This window comes from Ornithodoros turicata, chromosome 1, assembly GCF_037126465.1.
Source record: "Ornithodoros turicata isolate Travis chromosome 1, ASM3712646v1, whole genome shotgun sequence".
NCBI classification, from domain to species: Eukaryota; Metazoa; Arthropoda; class Arachnida; order Ixodida; family Argasidae; genus Ornithodoros; species Ornithodoros turicata.
Window position 1 is genome coordinate 13300676 of NC_088201.1, and position 16759 is coordinate 13317434.

Sequence of the window (16759 nt, forward strand, 5' to 3'; positions counted from 1 at the left end):
TATCCTGTAAGAAGTGTTGGGTTGCGTACAGCATTTTTCGCTTGGTTGGTCTGTTACAGACTGACAGCCAATAGCGATCCCAATGAATTTGTGACGTCTCAAGAGCAGCCAACAGTGTCTCACGCTCTCCTGGATTCCCATGGGGAGCGGCCACGTGGGAAGTGGCCTGACAACAAAGTCTTCCGGTAATATATAATACCGGTACATATTTTTTACGCGATTATTGCTTGTAATCTTAAAGGAGCAAATGGCGGTCTGTTTAGTAACTCATTTTATCGCAAGAATTGTGTACGTGCACATCATCAGAGTATGCGACCAGCAAGTCACGTAGTGCAATTTTGCAGCTGATGCTACCGCGCTATCCGTCCATCACAGCGTTGAGTGTCAACATCATCTAAGTAAGCAGATAACTGAGGCAAAACAGCATTAGACAAACGGCTCGAAAATTGATAAACACGATTTAGCCCGTTTCTTCGGAAGAGCATCTTTTTTTTATTCTTTCTTGCATGGTGTACCAGCACAACGTGTCACGGACAGGAGGGGAGTATAAACGGGACAAGGTGCAGGACTTGTCCGTGTCACGTTGTGCTAGTACACCGTACAACATCAATACCAACGTACGTGTCCAGTTTTTCACCCCTTGGAGCATCTTTTTCACACACGGGCTTTTCCAGAGTATACACACCTACGTGAGGCAAAGGGCGCGTAATTCAGCCGGTGCACTAACACCGATTCGGTTCGACAAAGTAACAGCATTGTTGTCCCAGTCTCGTCCTTCTCGTTCAGATGGAACTAAACGGCTCCTTATTCTGGTCGGAAGTGGGCATATTCCTCGTGCAATCGGTGCTGCGGCAAACCCGTTTCCGCCTCTTGCAGCGGCAAACCGCCCGCTTGAGTGGACAAGAGGGACAGCCGGTTCCTAGCTGGCGCATCTAATTTCGCTAGCCAGTACCACTCACGTGAAATTTGGAAGAAAGTCGCCTTTCTTGTGCACTGCACTTTCTTCCGCAGGCACGCCGTCGTCAAGCTTAGTCGAATTGCCATGTACACGTCATGCGTGATAGGTTCTACTCTGCAATGTGGCTCACGAAAACGGAAGCTGTCTAGGGAGTCCTATTAGAGTACGAGGCATGGGACTGTAAAGTGGATTACGCGAGGAGAGCTCGTGATTTGGTCATCCGTTCTGTGTTTACGCCGCCTAATAGCTCGAGCCACGTGCGAAGTCCGTGGAAGGACTGTTTTTGAGTTTCCGATTCTGTGCGTATATAATTATCGAACTTTTGGATTGCAAAGTAGGAACTTGCTTATGTACGATGCATGGCTGTAACTGTATAGAAATATTTTTTACTTAAACAATGGGCTTTTCTCTCATTCCACAGGTTGATGCGTATACTTTGGTACACGAGAGAAAAAAACTAAAATCTTCCGTACACTGGTGTCGTTTATTTATTTTTCTGCAATGATTTATTAATCCCCAGTTCGGTCAGTTGCTTTCACTTGTCCATGCGGAAATTGTTCTTGCTTCGAGTTCGTGATCCATTCCGAGACTGAGTCAGTTACAGCGGTTCCATCCATGTACCGAAAAGGTAACTAGCTATGCGGACTCACTATAGCACGTAGCGTCACGACAGAAGTGAAAAAGCATTGTACTCCAGCGAAACTTTGTCACAACGTCGAACTTAGGGTCCTGTCTTCCATTGGTAGAAACCAATACGCTCCCACGCGACTCATGACGGGACACCCAGGGATGTTCCCAGTTGAAAATATGGCAGTCATCGAAAAAGGCCTGTGTTGTGTTTGCCTGATTGTATGTTCCAGCCTCAAAACAATTACTTTCCATCAGCGTCCCAGGATTTTCATCTTGGGGGGGGGGGGGGGGGGGGGCATACCTCCCACCTTTGTTGCGTTTTTGGCTTTTCTGGCCTGTATTTTTGGGGGTGTTGCAAGATTTTTTTTTTCAGGGGGGGGGGAGGGATGGGGCATTACGGTGTGCGCGGGGTGCTGAGAAAATCCCTGACGTACACTCCAAGATAGTGATAGAGCCTGCCTGACAATCTCACTTGTAAAGTGCACGGAACGCTGCATCGACAAAAATTCTGTGCCTTGCAGTTTTGCCCGCCTCACCAAACAGCACAACATTGTCAAATTTCAGAGTGTGCTGAAGTACACTCTTAAAAATGAACTTCACCGCATAGCACGCTCCTAGCCAACCATTATCTCGAATGATATCGTTATCTGCACTGATTTGTTGAAAACGGGAGGCGTACGCCTTTTTTGTGACAATTATGAACAGCATAAGTGTCACAAAAATGGCGTACGCCTCCTGTTTTCAACAAATCAGGGCAGATAACCATATCATTCTGGATGATGATTGGCTAGGAGCGTGCTATGCGGTGAAGTTCATTTTTAAGAGTGTAGTTGGGAAGGAACATTATGAGTAGGGAATTGGGTGAGGAGAAGTAGGAGCCAATACGACGGTCGGGCTCGCTATAGTTCTGAAAAGGCTCAGCTAGGATCCAAGATGAAGGACACCCACTGTACTTCGTTCAGTTCCGCATGAATCGGTTAATGACGGGTTTTTCGTTCCGCTTCGATTCGTATGGCCCCGAGATCAACGCGGGCCAGCAGCTTACAAGTTGGCCCTACTGTGGCCCTACAACGTCCATTCCTGTATCACAGCACCTCTTCCGAATCGGACTGACAAAATAAACGAATATTCCTTATCGATAACCAACATATATTCAATATCAAGTTGTGTCTCAATCATCAGCATGTTTTTACAGCGACCCTGACCGACCGGATGAAATCGCAAGAGGTTGCCGCAAGGTGAAACAGGTGTGTCAGACTATACTGTGTATCATTTCGTATCCTCTCCTCGGAGTCTATAAAACTGCAAACAACACTTACAGCTCTCTCGTGTACTTATATCCTACATAGCGGCTATTGAGGCTTACGGCATTGGATATTCTCCACATTGACCACTTCTCGATATAATAATTCGACTACTGACTCCGTTTCTGACCTGGTAAAACAAGGGACGTTGATACAAAATATGCAATCCTGTTAGTCGAGGAAACTCTGCAAAATTTATCGATAATAATTATGATTAGAGTGTCAGTGCATTATGGTACCAAGATGTGGAACACGTGGCACAAAACAGGTGACAGATGAAAACAAAAGGGAGAGAACAAAGCGAAGCATGGAACAGCGTAAACATAATGGCATTTTACGCTCTTCGTTTTGGTCTATCTCTGTGGCCTCATCAGGCAGTCACGGGACAGTGAGTTACTTTTCAGTCATTGTTCAGGGTCAGAGAGTGGCCTATAATTACCGTGATAGTGTAACTGCTCCTTTACAGTTACTTCAAAAAAAAAAAAAAAAAGGAACGGACACGCTAAGTGTGGCCATGTCTCCATGTTTTCTCCATTAACATCATGACCGTCAAGAAGCGGAGAAACCGCGCGCTGACCACTGACATTATTTCAACATCATGTGTTGAACGCAGTGTTGGGCTCTGTAGATGAAAGAGTCATACTTTCATGTCACAATGAGCTGGCGTTCACCACTATGCGAATATAAGGATTCAGATATGCAGACGCTATATTTTCGTACTTTGAATCCACTTTCAATGACAAAATGATGATCAGCCAAATTCCTTTTTTTTATGTAGCCATGGCAAATACGTGTATAGTCTTTTATCTCCGAGCATGTGTGAGAATCAGTTCTGTACCGGCTTGTCTGCTATAGTTAGGGTTCTGAAAACTGAAACTGAAAAACGCACGCCGAATAAATGTTCCCTCATTCGGTTTTAACCTAAAAACACCGAATACAGAGCGACGTTCCAGGAACGATGACAGATATATAAATTGCTGGACATGCCCAGCAAGTTGTTGATGCAGATCAGAAAACAATACAGGAGCACGATGCTCGTGAAAAATGTCCGTTTACTTTTGCGTTAGCCGTAAAACGCCAGCGCAGTTGACAACGCCACGTTGAATGAGCGTCGTGCGGAAATTACGTTGTGAATTCTATTCGCGGGTAAACCATGTACACGCCAGGAAAAACATCGAAAAACGCCGATTTCGCGAAAATCAATAAACACCGAAAAACACACGCCGAATCCGCCCAAAAATAAAAACCGAAAACGCGGAATCCTAGCTATAGTACATCACCTTCGTGTAAATACCAACGCTGAGCAGCGGTGCTGTCACCACAGGGTGATGTAGCGACGCACTATCGTTTGTGATGTATCGACGCACACTCAACCAAGCTGATCACCATTGTGCTTCCAGTTGACCTGCAGATTTCGTATGGTACACTTTACCGTACTCTCCCAAGCAAGCCACCACTTCCATATACAGGGTGTCCCAGAAAACGTGTCATTGAATTATAATAAAAAAACTACGGCACCTAGAGTCATGCGGTCAATGGCATTTGTTCTTACTGGGTTTTTGCCACCCCCTCATGTGAATGTCGTGTAACGTAAGTTTAATTATGTAAATTTTTGCGAGCTTAAGTCGGAAATTTGCCTAGTAAAGGTCACTTTTTTACCCCACCAATGTGAAGAGCGTGTTTAATTTAGTCAAATTAATGATAATTGACAGGGATATTCAGGAGCTATCCCATCGGAAAAAAATAGCCGAACATCATGGTCTACGGAGGTCGCACAGAATAGCGCGCGATGAATTTTTCAGCGCAATCTTTGTCAGCCCGACGAAAGGAGGTTGGAAACCCAGCCCTCCCCGACATCGCAGAAAGAGATAAAACAGGCACGGCTTATCACGTCCGACTTTCGCTGGGATAATGCTTTCCCTCTCCCAATTTTAGGAACTGTTACTTTTTCTACTATCACTCTGTGGGCTGGCTTCGGAACCTCCTTTCGTCGCACTGGGAGCGATTGCGCTCAAAAAGTCATCGCGCGCTATGGTCCGATACTCCGAAAAGCATGATATTCGGCTATTTTTTTCGATGGGATAGCTCGTGAATATCACTGTGAATTATTATGAATTTGAGTGAATTGGGCACGCTCTTCACATTGGTGGGGTAAAAAAGTGACATTTACTTGGCAAATTTTCGAGTTCAGTTCGCAAATATTTACATAATTAAACTTGGAGTACATGGCATTCACATTAGGAGGTGGCAAAAACCTAATAAGAACAAATGTTCTTGACCGCATGATTTTAGGTGGCGTAGTTTTTTTATTATAATTCAATGACACGTTTTCTGGGACACCCTGTATACTTGGACTTTCAACAGGAACCATCGATGACATTCCAGTACCGAACCTCGCGACCGTGAACAACTGCCTCAGTCTCGAAAAGTCGTTCGATGTTTCCAAAGTATTCCAGCATCAGTTCTCGTTCACTGTTCAGCATGATCTCTGTCTGAAGCCTGGAGGAACAACTGGATCGTATTTAAGCAGGTGACGTCCTACGAGGCGTCCGTCAGATGTGACAGACGGCGGCGTCTTCACGAAGCCCACGGATATTGTTATTCGACGGAGTAACCTAGTTACTATATCTAGCCATCAAAAAGCGATCAACTACATTGCTTGCAAACCCAAACCTGTCCTCATAGATTAACGCCTGTTTTGCACGTGGACCTGTGGGGTGACCCGGATACTCGAATCCCATTACTGGGCGTGACCACGTCTACTGCTGCTGGCTTCATGTACTCGTACCTTACGGATGTCAGTTCCGTGTGAATGGATGCAAGACCAGGCGGTCTGGGGCCGACATTTCGAACACGAGGTTGCTTTTTCTTCTGTTGGCTGCAGACGAACAGTGACCCCGTAGAAGATTAGTTTGGTGTTCCAAATATCAGCACCAGACCTGAGGCTCCCGCGTCCACTTACCTTCACCGGATCATTGGATTTTGTACCTTTAGACATCTCCCTGTGAAGATGTTCGGACGCACAAAGTAGTCGCCTTAACCTCGCGCTTCTTGTTGCTGTTCTTCACTCAATCCATTCGCATCTGCGCTGCACATAGCCTCAGTTGCATCGCGTTGTCAGAAAGAAGAAAATGACTAGTGGGGCAGACGTAGATGCATTTCCGGGGATGAAGGTGTGTTCTACATGGTGGAACCGTCGTCGTGTTGTCGTGCCGTGATCGATTAAACAGATAAAGACGTGCAACTCTTTCTGGTCAGCCTTGCTTGTGTTCATTCAGTGCCAGGAAGTAACGCGTATATTATTTACATATTTGAACTGAATCCTTTATTTCACGTTGTGCTGCAATGTGGTGGGCTGGCAGCAGCTTGCAGTTAATCAGTATATTGCGCTAATTATGACGCAAGCGTACTTATTTTGCCAAGATAGAAAAATCAGCATAGCGCATAGCTTTGTAGGGCCAACCACCGTGCAGGTCCGTCGGTGACTTTATGCGGCAACGTGACACCACGTGACCGCTGAAATTGTGTAACCGTATGTCCTGTAAATGGCCCTATAAGGCTACTTCATTGAAACGTGTTTGGCACAATGCCCAAAGGTGACTGGCTATGGATAGACTATTTACTACTAATTACCAGGAGCCAGGACACTATAGTCGTTTTGCTGCAGCCAGATACATAGCAATTTAATTTGAACTAGTTAGTGATGTAGTACAGTGTACCTACGATGCGTGTTCAAAAATCAGGTTGAACCCATCTTTTCTTCTTTCTTTTTCTTCTCACATCCAATTCTAATCCGTACTTTTCGGCTAAAAATCCTTCGTACGTTGTCACTGTAAAGCAGCTGAATTTCTCGCCGCATTTGTTTCTAATTATTTGTCTTCCTGCGTCCAACCGTTCATGCGAGGATTTGTTTCGTGCCCGTAATCAGTTTACGACGTGTACATGACGCTATGAAATTGGTCGGGCACAGAAGACTTTCCCCCAACGCCATCTTCCGTGTAGTATACCTTTAGGGGCACTGAGCGGAACAAACACATTTCCCCGCGTTCCTTCCGGTGAATCATTTTCGTACCTGCTGCTTGTTTTGGTTCGTCAGTGCTCAGTGTTATCGCATTACATCAACGGAAGGAGACCGAGCACAGTTAAAAAAAAAAAAAAGATGACGCGTTCATTGCAAGAACTGGTGACTCTCGAATTCCCCGGTATTCGTTGGAGGTTTCTTTGGTTTCTTTTTCTTTGTCTTCATTTTCTTTTCAGTTGTTCTGTTGTACATCAGCAAGTTGATAAAAAATAATCACGATCTTCTAGCGTAGCTGTGGAGGAGACGGTGGGTTTTCGGAAACTTTCCCAGTGCCCTGTCGTGGCCAGTGCGAAAGAAACATGAGAGAGAGGGAGTGCTAATGAAACAAAGAATCGTTAACGGAGTTCTTACTCAGCTAAAAACGAAGAGGTCGGCCCAAGACATTAGAAGTCTGTTACAGAAAGTAAGTCGAACCTCGATATAACGAAACTCACGAGGACCGCAATTTCTTTCGTTGTATCGAACATTTCGCTGTATCGAATTTAAGGTCGCGAATCGCGATCTTCGTGAGGGTGCGCGCTGTACATAAGCGTCGATAACTCCCGCTACGATACGGAAAAGTTTTTCTTGAAATATTATAACAACTAGAAATACAGCGCCAAACAGCACTTACGGCATTTTATTCTTGCGTGAAATAGCCGGTTATTCGCGTCTGCGTCATGGCTTGAAGATGCGCTCTCACGCATTGTTCGTACGCCGCCAAAGCCTCCACAGCGTTCTCCATATCGTGTCGCGATCCCGCACACTACAGTCACTACCGCACACCTTCCAAGCGCGTCTGTGGCAGTGCGTCTTCCGTAAGGCTCTTCGTTGCTACGACATGTTTGTCCCCGTCAAGAAAATCTGGCTGATTTCGTCACGTCACACGTCACCACGCGAACGAAGCGTTGCCCACACACGCGCGTTGGCGCCTTGCGTCTCGTGCTCTTTTCGTCCTGTACAGGCTGTACTTGGTTGCAAACGGACAGTTCAAAACCAGCGCGAAAAGGAGAAACCTCAGAAGGAAAATCCCAAACCTTCCAATGACTCGGACTTCCTTTTGTAGGCACCAGATTCCTCCCGACCCTAATCGCGCGTGTCATCCTTCGCCGCGGGAACAGGACGCAGCTTGCGCCCTTTGTTTTCGTGACCCTGAAATCGGCTTTGGGGTCATAAACCTTATCTCGTTCTTTCGCTGTATCAAGGCGGCGGCTAAAAAGTATTTCGTTGTAGCGGGAGATAAAGTACATTGATCTCTATGGCCCTCTGCCGGGGAATCCAAATTATTTCGCTCTATCGCGAATTTCGTTTTATCAGATGTTTAACACTTGACATTTTGCACTGTGTATAGCCGTGTGTTGTATGTAGTGTACTCACCTCATCTGTCATGGCCATCAACAGATGGCCGGCAGTATCTTTCAAATAAATAAATAAATATCGCGTTTCGTTGTAACGAGGTTTGACTCTTATTTTCGCCCGTATTGGGGTTGCGGCTGTACATGTACCAATTTCAGAAATTGAGCATTAGGAGTCAGGCCGAAGCGACATGGAGTGTGGCTCATGAGAAAGAAGAGCATGTGTTTTTTGTTGCTGAAAATCATTGAAATATATCCTTCTCTGTCAACAACGACGGTACGAAACGGTGTCGTATGGTGGTTTTCACACGAAGGTCAACTTTTTGTTTGGTGTTGCCCGATTCTGCCCCGTTTTGTTCTTTAGAATAAACCAGGAATTTCGTGTCCTGATCTAGCTGAGACAGACCCTGAAAACGCAAGAGTATCTTGAGTATAACTGCTTCGACGACCCGCATAATGTGCAAATGCACGTCACCGATCCACCACAAAACCTGTTCAGCTAAAACTACCACCAGTTAGCAGCACTGTTCGGAATGTTCTAACTTCTAACATGTTCCATCAACATCTCCGAAACGGATACGTATCCGGGAAGAAAGCTCATATGCGTAAGTTCGCCTTGCCAAATCTCCCGTTATCTTTTTCTTTTTTTTAAATATCAGTCCACCCCTTTAATTCATCATGGTATCTTCAACAAAGCGCGCATCCACATCCAAATTACACGAGACGGAAGTAGTCTGGTCCCGGTAAGCACAGGGAAGCTATATAGCTGGTTTCTGCACAACTGGTTTCTCGCGCGTGCAAGTCGGTAACAAGATCGTGGTTTACTTTGTAGTTTGGTTTTGCAGGCCCAGTACGCACTCTATGGTAGACGCGACAGTGCATGGGAACGGGACCGTGTCATATTGTTGACAGTCGTTTCATCGACACGTGACGTCTTGCACGTTGAGTGAACCGTTTCCTTATGGAACCTTTCTGCCGGCTCCGAATGTACAGGAAGGAGACAGGCAGTGGACCGTTCCGTAACAGCGGGTTTATTGCGTGACGAACAGGCTGATTAATTGATTGATTGACATTCATAATGCATTAACCAGGATGATGCTGGCCCCAGCAGCTGTTTGTCGTTTCAGTTTGACTAAGTCACATGTGGGTCTCAATTATACCTATACTCGCTTCTTCGCTTGCTGTTCTTGCTGGGTAGTTGCTACTTCGTTCAAATTTTGTCATGGCCGCTGTCGATGAACGGAGGCACGTAAAAGGCATCTTCTGAACGCCTTCCATGTGGCAGTTTTGGCGCGTGATTGCCACGACGCAAAAATGTTCGATTCCGCAAGCAGGAACGAAACTTGCTGCCTTGCATTGCCGCATAACGGCGACTATGTAATGTCCGGAATAAATATAGACCAGTATCTGCGGCCAACGGAAAAAGGAAATTTGCAGGAATTCTTCTAGATCCGGGTGGTGGCCTAGATACACAAGACCATGGTTGCTTCCCCGTGTAACGACGTCCGCGAGCGCTGCAGGTAACTGTTTTGTAACCTGAATTTTTACCTCCTTCGCGGCTTCATATTCTTCCGTAAATAAACAGCTGCTCATCCTTCCTTTTGAGGACCGGATGAAAGTGAAACCGAAACAAACTTGCCGCACGGCGGAGGAAGCAACGCGAGGCGCTTTTGTTAAAAACCGCTTTGCAGAGGAGAAGATTATTGGCTCGTGTAGGGCGATTCAGCACAAGTGTTTCTGGACAGCGGCCGGCTGGGCCGGCGGCCGGCTGTGCTGTCTGGGGTTTTTCCTGGGTTTTCCTTAGACGCTTTCAGACATATGTCGGCATAGTTCCCTTAGAAGTCGGCCCAGGACGCACATTCCCCCAGGGCGTGAGTCGTGACGTTGCCCACATACGTGAGGCCAACAACGGCAAGCCCTATCACCACCACCACCACCACCATCTGGACAGCGACGAAATTTAATAAGCGGACCACACCGAGAGCACGGTTGGCTAGAACAAACCATTAGAACAAGAAATCATTATGAAGAGCACTTTGTGGTATTATTGCCCCAGGGCAGATCCCAAACTAGGTTGTTTATTCAGGTCTTATACAGGGTTCTGCCTGCTTCTCGCATTCTATTATCCCGATTTCGTCTTCTTGATAACAGCTTGTAACGGTGGATTTGTTTTAATGTATGGCTAGGGTTTGTGGTTTTCGGCATTTATTTCCAACCCAATTCGGGGGGTGTTTATCGGCATTTATATTGGGGACTATAAAGCGGATTTTTTTGGCATCTATATTCCGCCCAAAAAATAAATGCCCGAATACGGGCATCTATTTATTTCGCATGAAGGAGAGCCTATTTTGCGGGCGAAGTGACAACGAACCGAAAAGAAGTGAATTGATTCACGGTTTCATTAACAATGTCTTTTATTGCCTGTGCATAACCAGCAAACAATGAGACTACCTCTTGTTGTAATAGATGCAAGCGTACATCATCATGCTCGCATCTGTCATAGCGGCTCGTTCCTTGCGATTAATAACAAGAAGTTTAGAGAACGCGCGCTCAACATTAGCGCTAGAAACAGGAATAGCCAGTAACACTGCGATAACAAAGGCCATGTGCTGGAACGGGTCGTCCAAAACGGAATAGGAGATATATCCACCTGAGGGGCAGGGCATGCAGCATATTCGCAAAACTCGTGCTTTATGTCATCCATACGAGATTCGTCAACAGAGCTGAGGTCATCCTCCTATAAGCGCTTACGCACAACGAAACAAACAGGGCACAGCCCGGAGATAATGCCACGCTCGAGAAATAGTCGACAAAGGGAGATTCCAAGGGGATTTCCCTTTGCGGTTCCAGGAATGGCAGCTGTCAGGATACGAGAAATTCGTATTTTTTCGGAATATTCCGAATCTGAAAAAAATCATTCCGGGGGGGGGGGGGGGGGGGGGTGTTTTCCGGCATTTTTCGGAAAATGCCGAAAACCACGAACCCTATGTATGGCCAATGTAGAACACGCACAGTGTCTTTTTATGCTGTACCCTCCTTTGGAAGAGGACACAAAAAAAAAAAAAAGAAAGAAAGAAAGAAACTGACGTTGTTTGTTTGCGAGGACCTATGCCATAGCTCTGCGGTATCTTCCTCAGCTCAGGTGGGGGTGCGTTGTCGGGGCCTCTATCTTCAAATTGTCCTTTGTTTCTAACCTAATGATAACAGAATGGAAAGTCTTGGATGTTTTTGGTGCACGCATAACAACGGCATAAGCAGACTCCTCCCGTATCAGAGCGATTGCAGCCTTCGTTCCCACCATTCAGGCGTCCCCTTGTTGCCTCAAGAGCAGAGGTGGGCGTTTGTCCTCACTAGCCTCGTCCTCACCTCAATTTTCTGGGAGAAAAATTTTCCTCGCCTCACCTCACCTCACCTCAAAAATGTTTTTCGAAATTTTCCTCACCTCACCTCACCTCAAAGGAATTTTTGAGACTTTTCCTCACCTCACCTCACCTCAAAATTGTTTTTGAAATTTTCCTCACTTCACCTCACCTAAAAATTTTTTTCCGAAATTTTCCTCACCTCAATTTTTTAAAGCTATTTGTGTATTCGATGTGAAGATTGTGTATTCGATGCGCGTTGGCTTTGAGTAACTTCCAATGTAAATGCATATACCTCAATCGTGAGTGCATACAGGGTGCGGCACGAAACGTGTCATTTGACCATTGTAAGCAACCTTCTTCTGGACATTTAGTTTGTCACCAAATACAAATAGTTTCATCAATTTGCCATTGAAATACATTTTCGAAATTGAACTCATGAAATTGCTTAGTCAATGTAACGTTCTTCTTCTTTTTTTCTTCTTCTTCTTGGAGGATTTGGCCTAGTCAATCACAGAAAACGCTTCGTGGGACGATTGTTATACCCGTAAAAGTTGCGCGGAAATTGAGGTTCAGTTGCAGGTATGCGAATGACGCGCAAAGTCGGGCGTCAGATCAGCGGCGAGAGAGGAGGGCAGTCCCCGCCCAGATGAGCGACAGAAGCTGCGGAAAGAGGGAAAGATATCCCGTGTACGCGCGGGAAAAGTTTTCATAAAGTGCGCGTTCATAAATTTTTCCTCGCTTAGCCTAAAAAAATAGTTTTCCTCACCTCACCTCAAAATGTTTTTGAAATTTTTCCTCACCTCACCTAAAAAAATTGGAAATTTCCTCACCTCGCCTCGGAAATTACGAGGTGAGGAAATTTCCAATTTTTCCAAAAGATTTTCCTCACCTCACCTCACCTCACCTAATTTTTTTTGAAAATTTTCCTCACCTCACCTCAAACATCACCAGAAAAATTGGCACTCACCTCACCTCACCTGAAATATCGTGGGGTGAGGTGAGGGTGAGGAAACCCTCACACTCGCACGCCTTTGTGAGGGTGCCCACCTCTGCTCAAGAGTGCCTCACTAGAGACCTCCGTAACGGAGGCGCATCACTCTATATTGTCACCTTTATACAGTAAACAAGGGTCAAAATTTGACGAACACGCGCAGGCGCTAAGGCAAGCGCACTTGAGACAGACCCGTACCTTGAGCGCAGGAGACACCGAGCCTAAGGCGAGCCTTGGTTGACGCACTCCTGAATTCGACCCTGCATAGTTTATGCCAGCCTAAATGCATACGTGGATCCAGCTATATGTTCACCGAACATTTGCGCGTCACAGCGTGGTTTCCCCTCGTTATTCGCCTTTCGATCATGTTTCTTGTCCCCTTTTCTGAACGCCTACTAGGTCTCTGCACGCGACATTTAGCTACCAGTCCTGTTTTCCGTACGTGAAGGTTCCGTCCGCTATACATAGGCTTCCTTTTCTGTAACGGGTTATCAGCAACCATCGGGGCAACCTTTACGAGGCCACTTCGATGATCGCAAAAGCCGTGACTCGTTCACTAGCTTGCGGAAACGAAGACGCATCGGACTTCCCTATTTTGGAACCAGTTGTGGCACGGTAGGGTCGGCAGGTCCCGCTTAAAATTATGCATGGTCATGATATACAGTACTGCGAAAAACAGTAGCCGCCATTTCATTCGGTGGATCTTATTATGTTTTAATGCTTATGTGAAATATCCGGCGTCACGTTGATTATGTGCGCGGTACAGCTCTCTACTTTCTCTCTCTACGCTTGGGGATAATAACCTGATAAGTGCATCAAAGTGAACCTTTGTGCCTAAATTATCCATGTGATAAAAGAAAGACCAGATTATATAATTATGTAAATGATAAAATATAGCTTCATTGCGTATAAACTGAATGGGTCACACGAAAGACGCGTGATTTGTTGAGATGTAATTCAACTTCAAAATAGTCTACTTCTGCTAATTAAAAGCTTGACTTTCTTCTGAACCTTCGCTCTGTAAGCAACAAAAGATCCGTCACGGTGGCTTGCTTCTATTTTTAGCCCTCTTGAACGCTCTTAGTTACACACACTGCTTGCTTTAGCCGTAGCAGGTCATTCATACCAGATGATGCAGCACCAGCTACACTGGCATAAGGCTTTAGTAAATTAGGGACAAGGGTTAACTTAATGTATACGGATTTCAAGGTAATTTAATAAAAAAAATAAGTGCTGTAGAAGTACCCATTCATTAGTTCAACCCTTCGAAATTCTGAGTAAATACATGTGGCCACAAGGAAGTCATCCTTGCAAGGGATTGCGATTCTGATTTTCATGTAGGAGTGGCAGGATTATTTATAGAATATTGGAGCTAGGAATTTTAGTTTCAAACTGTTATTATCATTTTGGCTCGCAATCGCTACGCTATAAGCTGCAGGATGCAAAATTTCTTCATGCTTGCGTGGCATCACGTAGTAGTTTTCGGTGGCTTGGTGACTGTCTTTGCAGAAACTAGTTTGTTACAATGAAAAAATGGCTAGGAAGCAAGCGAGCTGGTGAAGATGATGCATAATGTAAAAAACCCCGAGACTAGGGAACACGAAGGGACAGACACAAACACGAGTGTTTGTGTCTGTCCCTTCGTGTTCCCTAGTCTCGGGGTTTTTTACATTATGCATGGTTTGTTACGTCCCGCGTGTGAAAATAAACGCGTACATATATCCGTAGGAGCCAGCACGCCGCGTGACCTGGCGTGATCAGACACTTGAAAACGCTTTCAGACGACAAAGATTTCTGAGGTCACTATTATAGATGAGACGTAATGATGCTTTGGCAGAGGGGTGATGAAAGTGTACAGGCCTTGTATTCCAGTGGATATTAAGCCAGATAAAATGAACAATCTCATCAGTAATGCATATTGAAGCACCGTCCGTTAATGACTAAGTCGAGCACCAGAAGCAGGCGTGTCGCTGAACTGAAATAGGCCAAAGGCACATGAAATGTCACTGCCCAAGCGGCGCAATACACTGAAAAATTCAAGGGGTGGCTGGCAGGGGTCTTGTCAGTAGTGTGCTTCATTTCGCAGGAGCTGTCCACGAAGAAAACAACCTTGATCTACCCATCTACCCTTATGCACCCTCAGTTTCGGTACATTGTGCTACTTGGGTGGTTTGCCTGAGTTCCTTCGCAAGGTGATTCACGGAAATTCAAACTCAGTTCGAGGCACTTTAACTCACATCACTTGAAGAGGTCCATCAGGTCTTGAAGAGGTAGGTTAGGTGTGTAGTGACATTCCAAGAAGGGCGTATCCGTGCGTTTGGTTCGTTTTGATTCGTTGGGATGACAATACTCATGCAGTATATGACGCCACGGGTACATTCTTCGACTTGGCAGGAATTAAAAGCTACGTGGAGCTCTGATTTATTTTTTATTTTATTTATTTATTTTTTTGTGTGTGCGAGGCTTAGGGTATGTGTGAAAACAGTCCTGAGTAAATTAAGCTCTATTATTTCAGCGTATCAATGTTGCTACTCCTGTTCTGTGGAAACAGGAACTATAGAAAATATCCCCAGTACACAAAGTGGAACTGTTACGTGCAATATAACTACCCCACGCTTCTTTTCGTATTGACTCAAACCTTGAGACGGTATCCAGTTTAACTTGCATCAAGGAGTCTTGTAGATCTCCATCGTGGACGTTAAATGTGTCTCATCCAAAAAATAGGTGCACATGTGACTGTCCTGTCCAGTTCCTTTATATCCACCTATCATGTGCAGCAGAAAAATAATTCTGAAGTGTTCTTGCAGTTTCCTGTTCCTTCCGTTGAGATCCCACGTGTCAGACATATGTATTTTCTTGCGTTGTCCAGGATATGCGCACAGATGCTTTTGTGCTTGATGCTTATACTGCTTGGTATTTGTACTTCGTGCTTTCGTGATACCAGAGGAGGTTCTCCGGCTTATAGCTCGCCTCTCTCATCCAACGTCAACGTAGCGGAACGTGTGGTGTAGCGTTGGCGCTATAGGAGATAGCACGCATAGCCACATAGCTCTGCATCGATAATCTTTACCGACTCTGATGCAAGATACAGCTTCGCTCCGCTCTTCAACCTCGCCGCTGCCTATAGCCACAATCGTCCACGGTGTCATCTGTGAAGCTAACACCGGCAGTTTCAAGTGGGCACGACATCCTCCTGCAGTATATAGTTACGAACAAAATGTTGGGTCTTTTAGTATAGCTCTCTTCGGCGCGCGCAACTGAATCCTTTATTAATCGCCTTCAATTAGACGTACCATTGGTCACACCTTTCTTTACAAGATTGGTAATGGATTCCCTATATTGCTGCACGCATGTAGAAAAGCAGAATACATCAATCACATCCACCTTGCTTCTGCACTCGGTATAACACCCATTGACGTGACCTTCGTGTCGCCTTGGACTGGCTTCATCATCGTCCATTTGACCTGGAGAAGCTGCTGCGGGATTGGTCGGTTGAACAGCGCCAAATTTCCTATGGATGTGATAACTCTTTCCACATTTTAAGAGCCATTTTATATTACTCATGTAAGCGATTTGCAGTAGCCTAGAAACACCCCACTCATCATCATCAAAACAAAGTGTTGTTATGTTGTTGTTGTTGGAGTGGCCTACTCCTTAGTTTGTAAAAGTCAACATCTCCATCCATCTCAATACAGAGATGGATTGAGATGGATGCGGGGTCGCTGCGGGGGACCCTACTTTGCCGAGCTTTCATTGAGAACATTTGAAGTCTGTGAATACTCAGAAGACACGCCGCGAAGACGACGGAGACTATGCAGGGAGAGACACAACCACAGGCGCATCACCAACTACCCTAGGTTTCCATTGTTACTGAAGTCTGTGAAATTTCTTTTTTAAACGGCTTTCAGAGTGTCCTGGATGTTTGGGGTAACTATGAGTTACCGGCTATTACCGAACACATGAGATGTGCACACACAGAAACAGGAAACTCAGATGTCGTATAGTGTTGTATGCGATCTACGATCCGCGTGCAAAATAGGCAATGAAGCGCAAGGGATAGGATAGTCACTAAAATTTACATATAAATGACCATTTACGT

At 45.4% G+C, this 16759-nt stretch overlaps 1 long non-coding RNA gene across 1 annotated transcript in view; it reads right to left on the minus strand.

Annotated features, from left to right (window-relative positions):
• LOC135377518 (uncharacterized) overlaps positions 1-16759 on the minus strand; it is a 35967-nt gene that overhangs the window by 7923 nt on the left and 11285 nt on the right. The window lies entirely within an intron of this gene.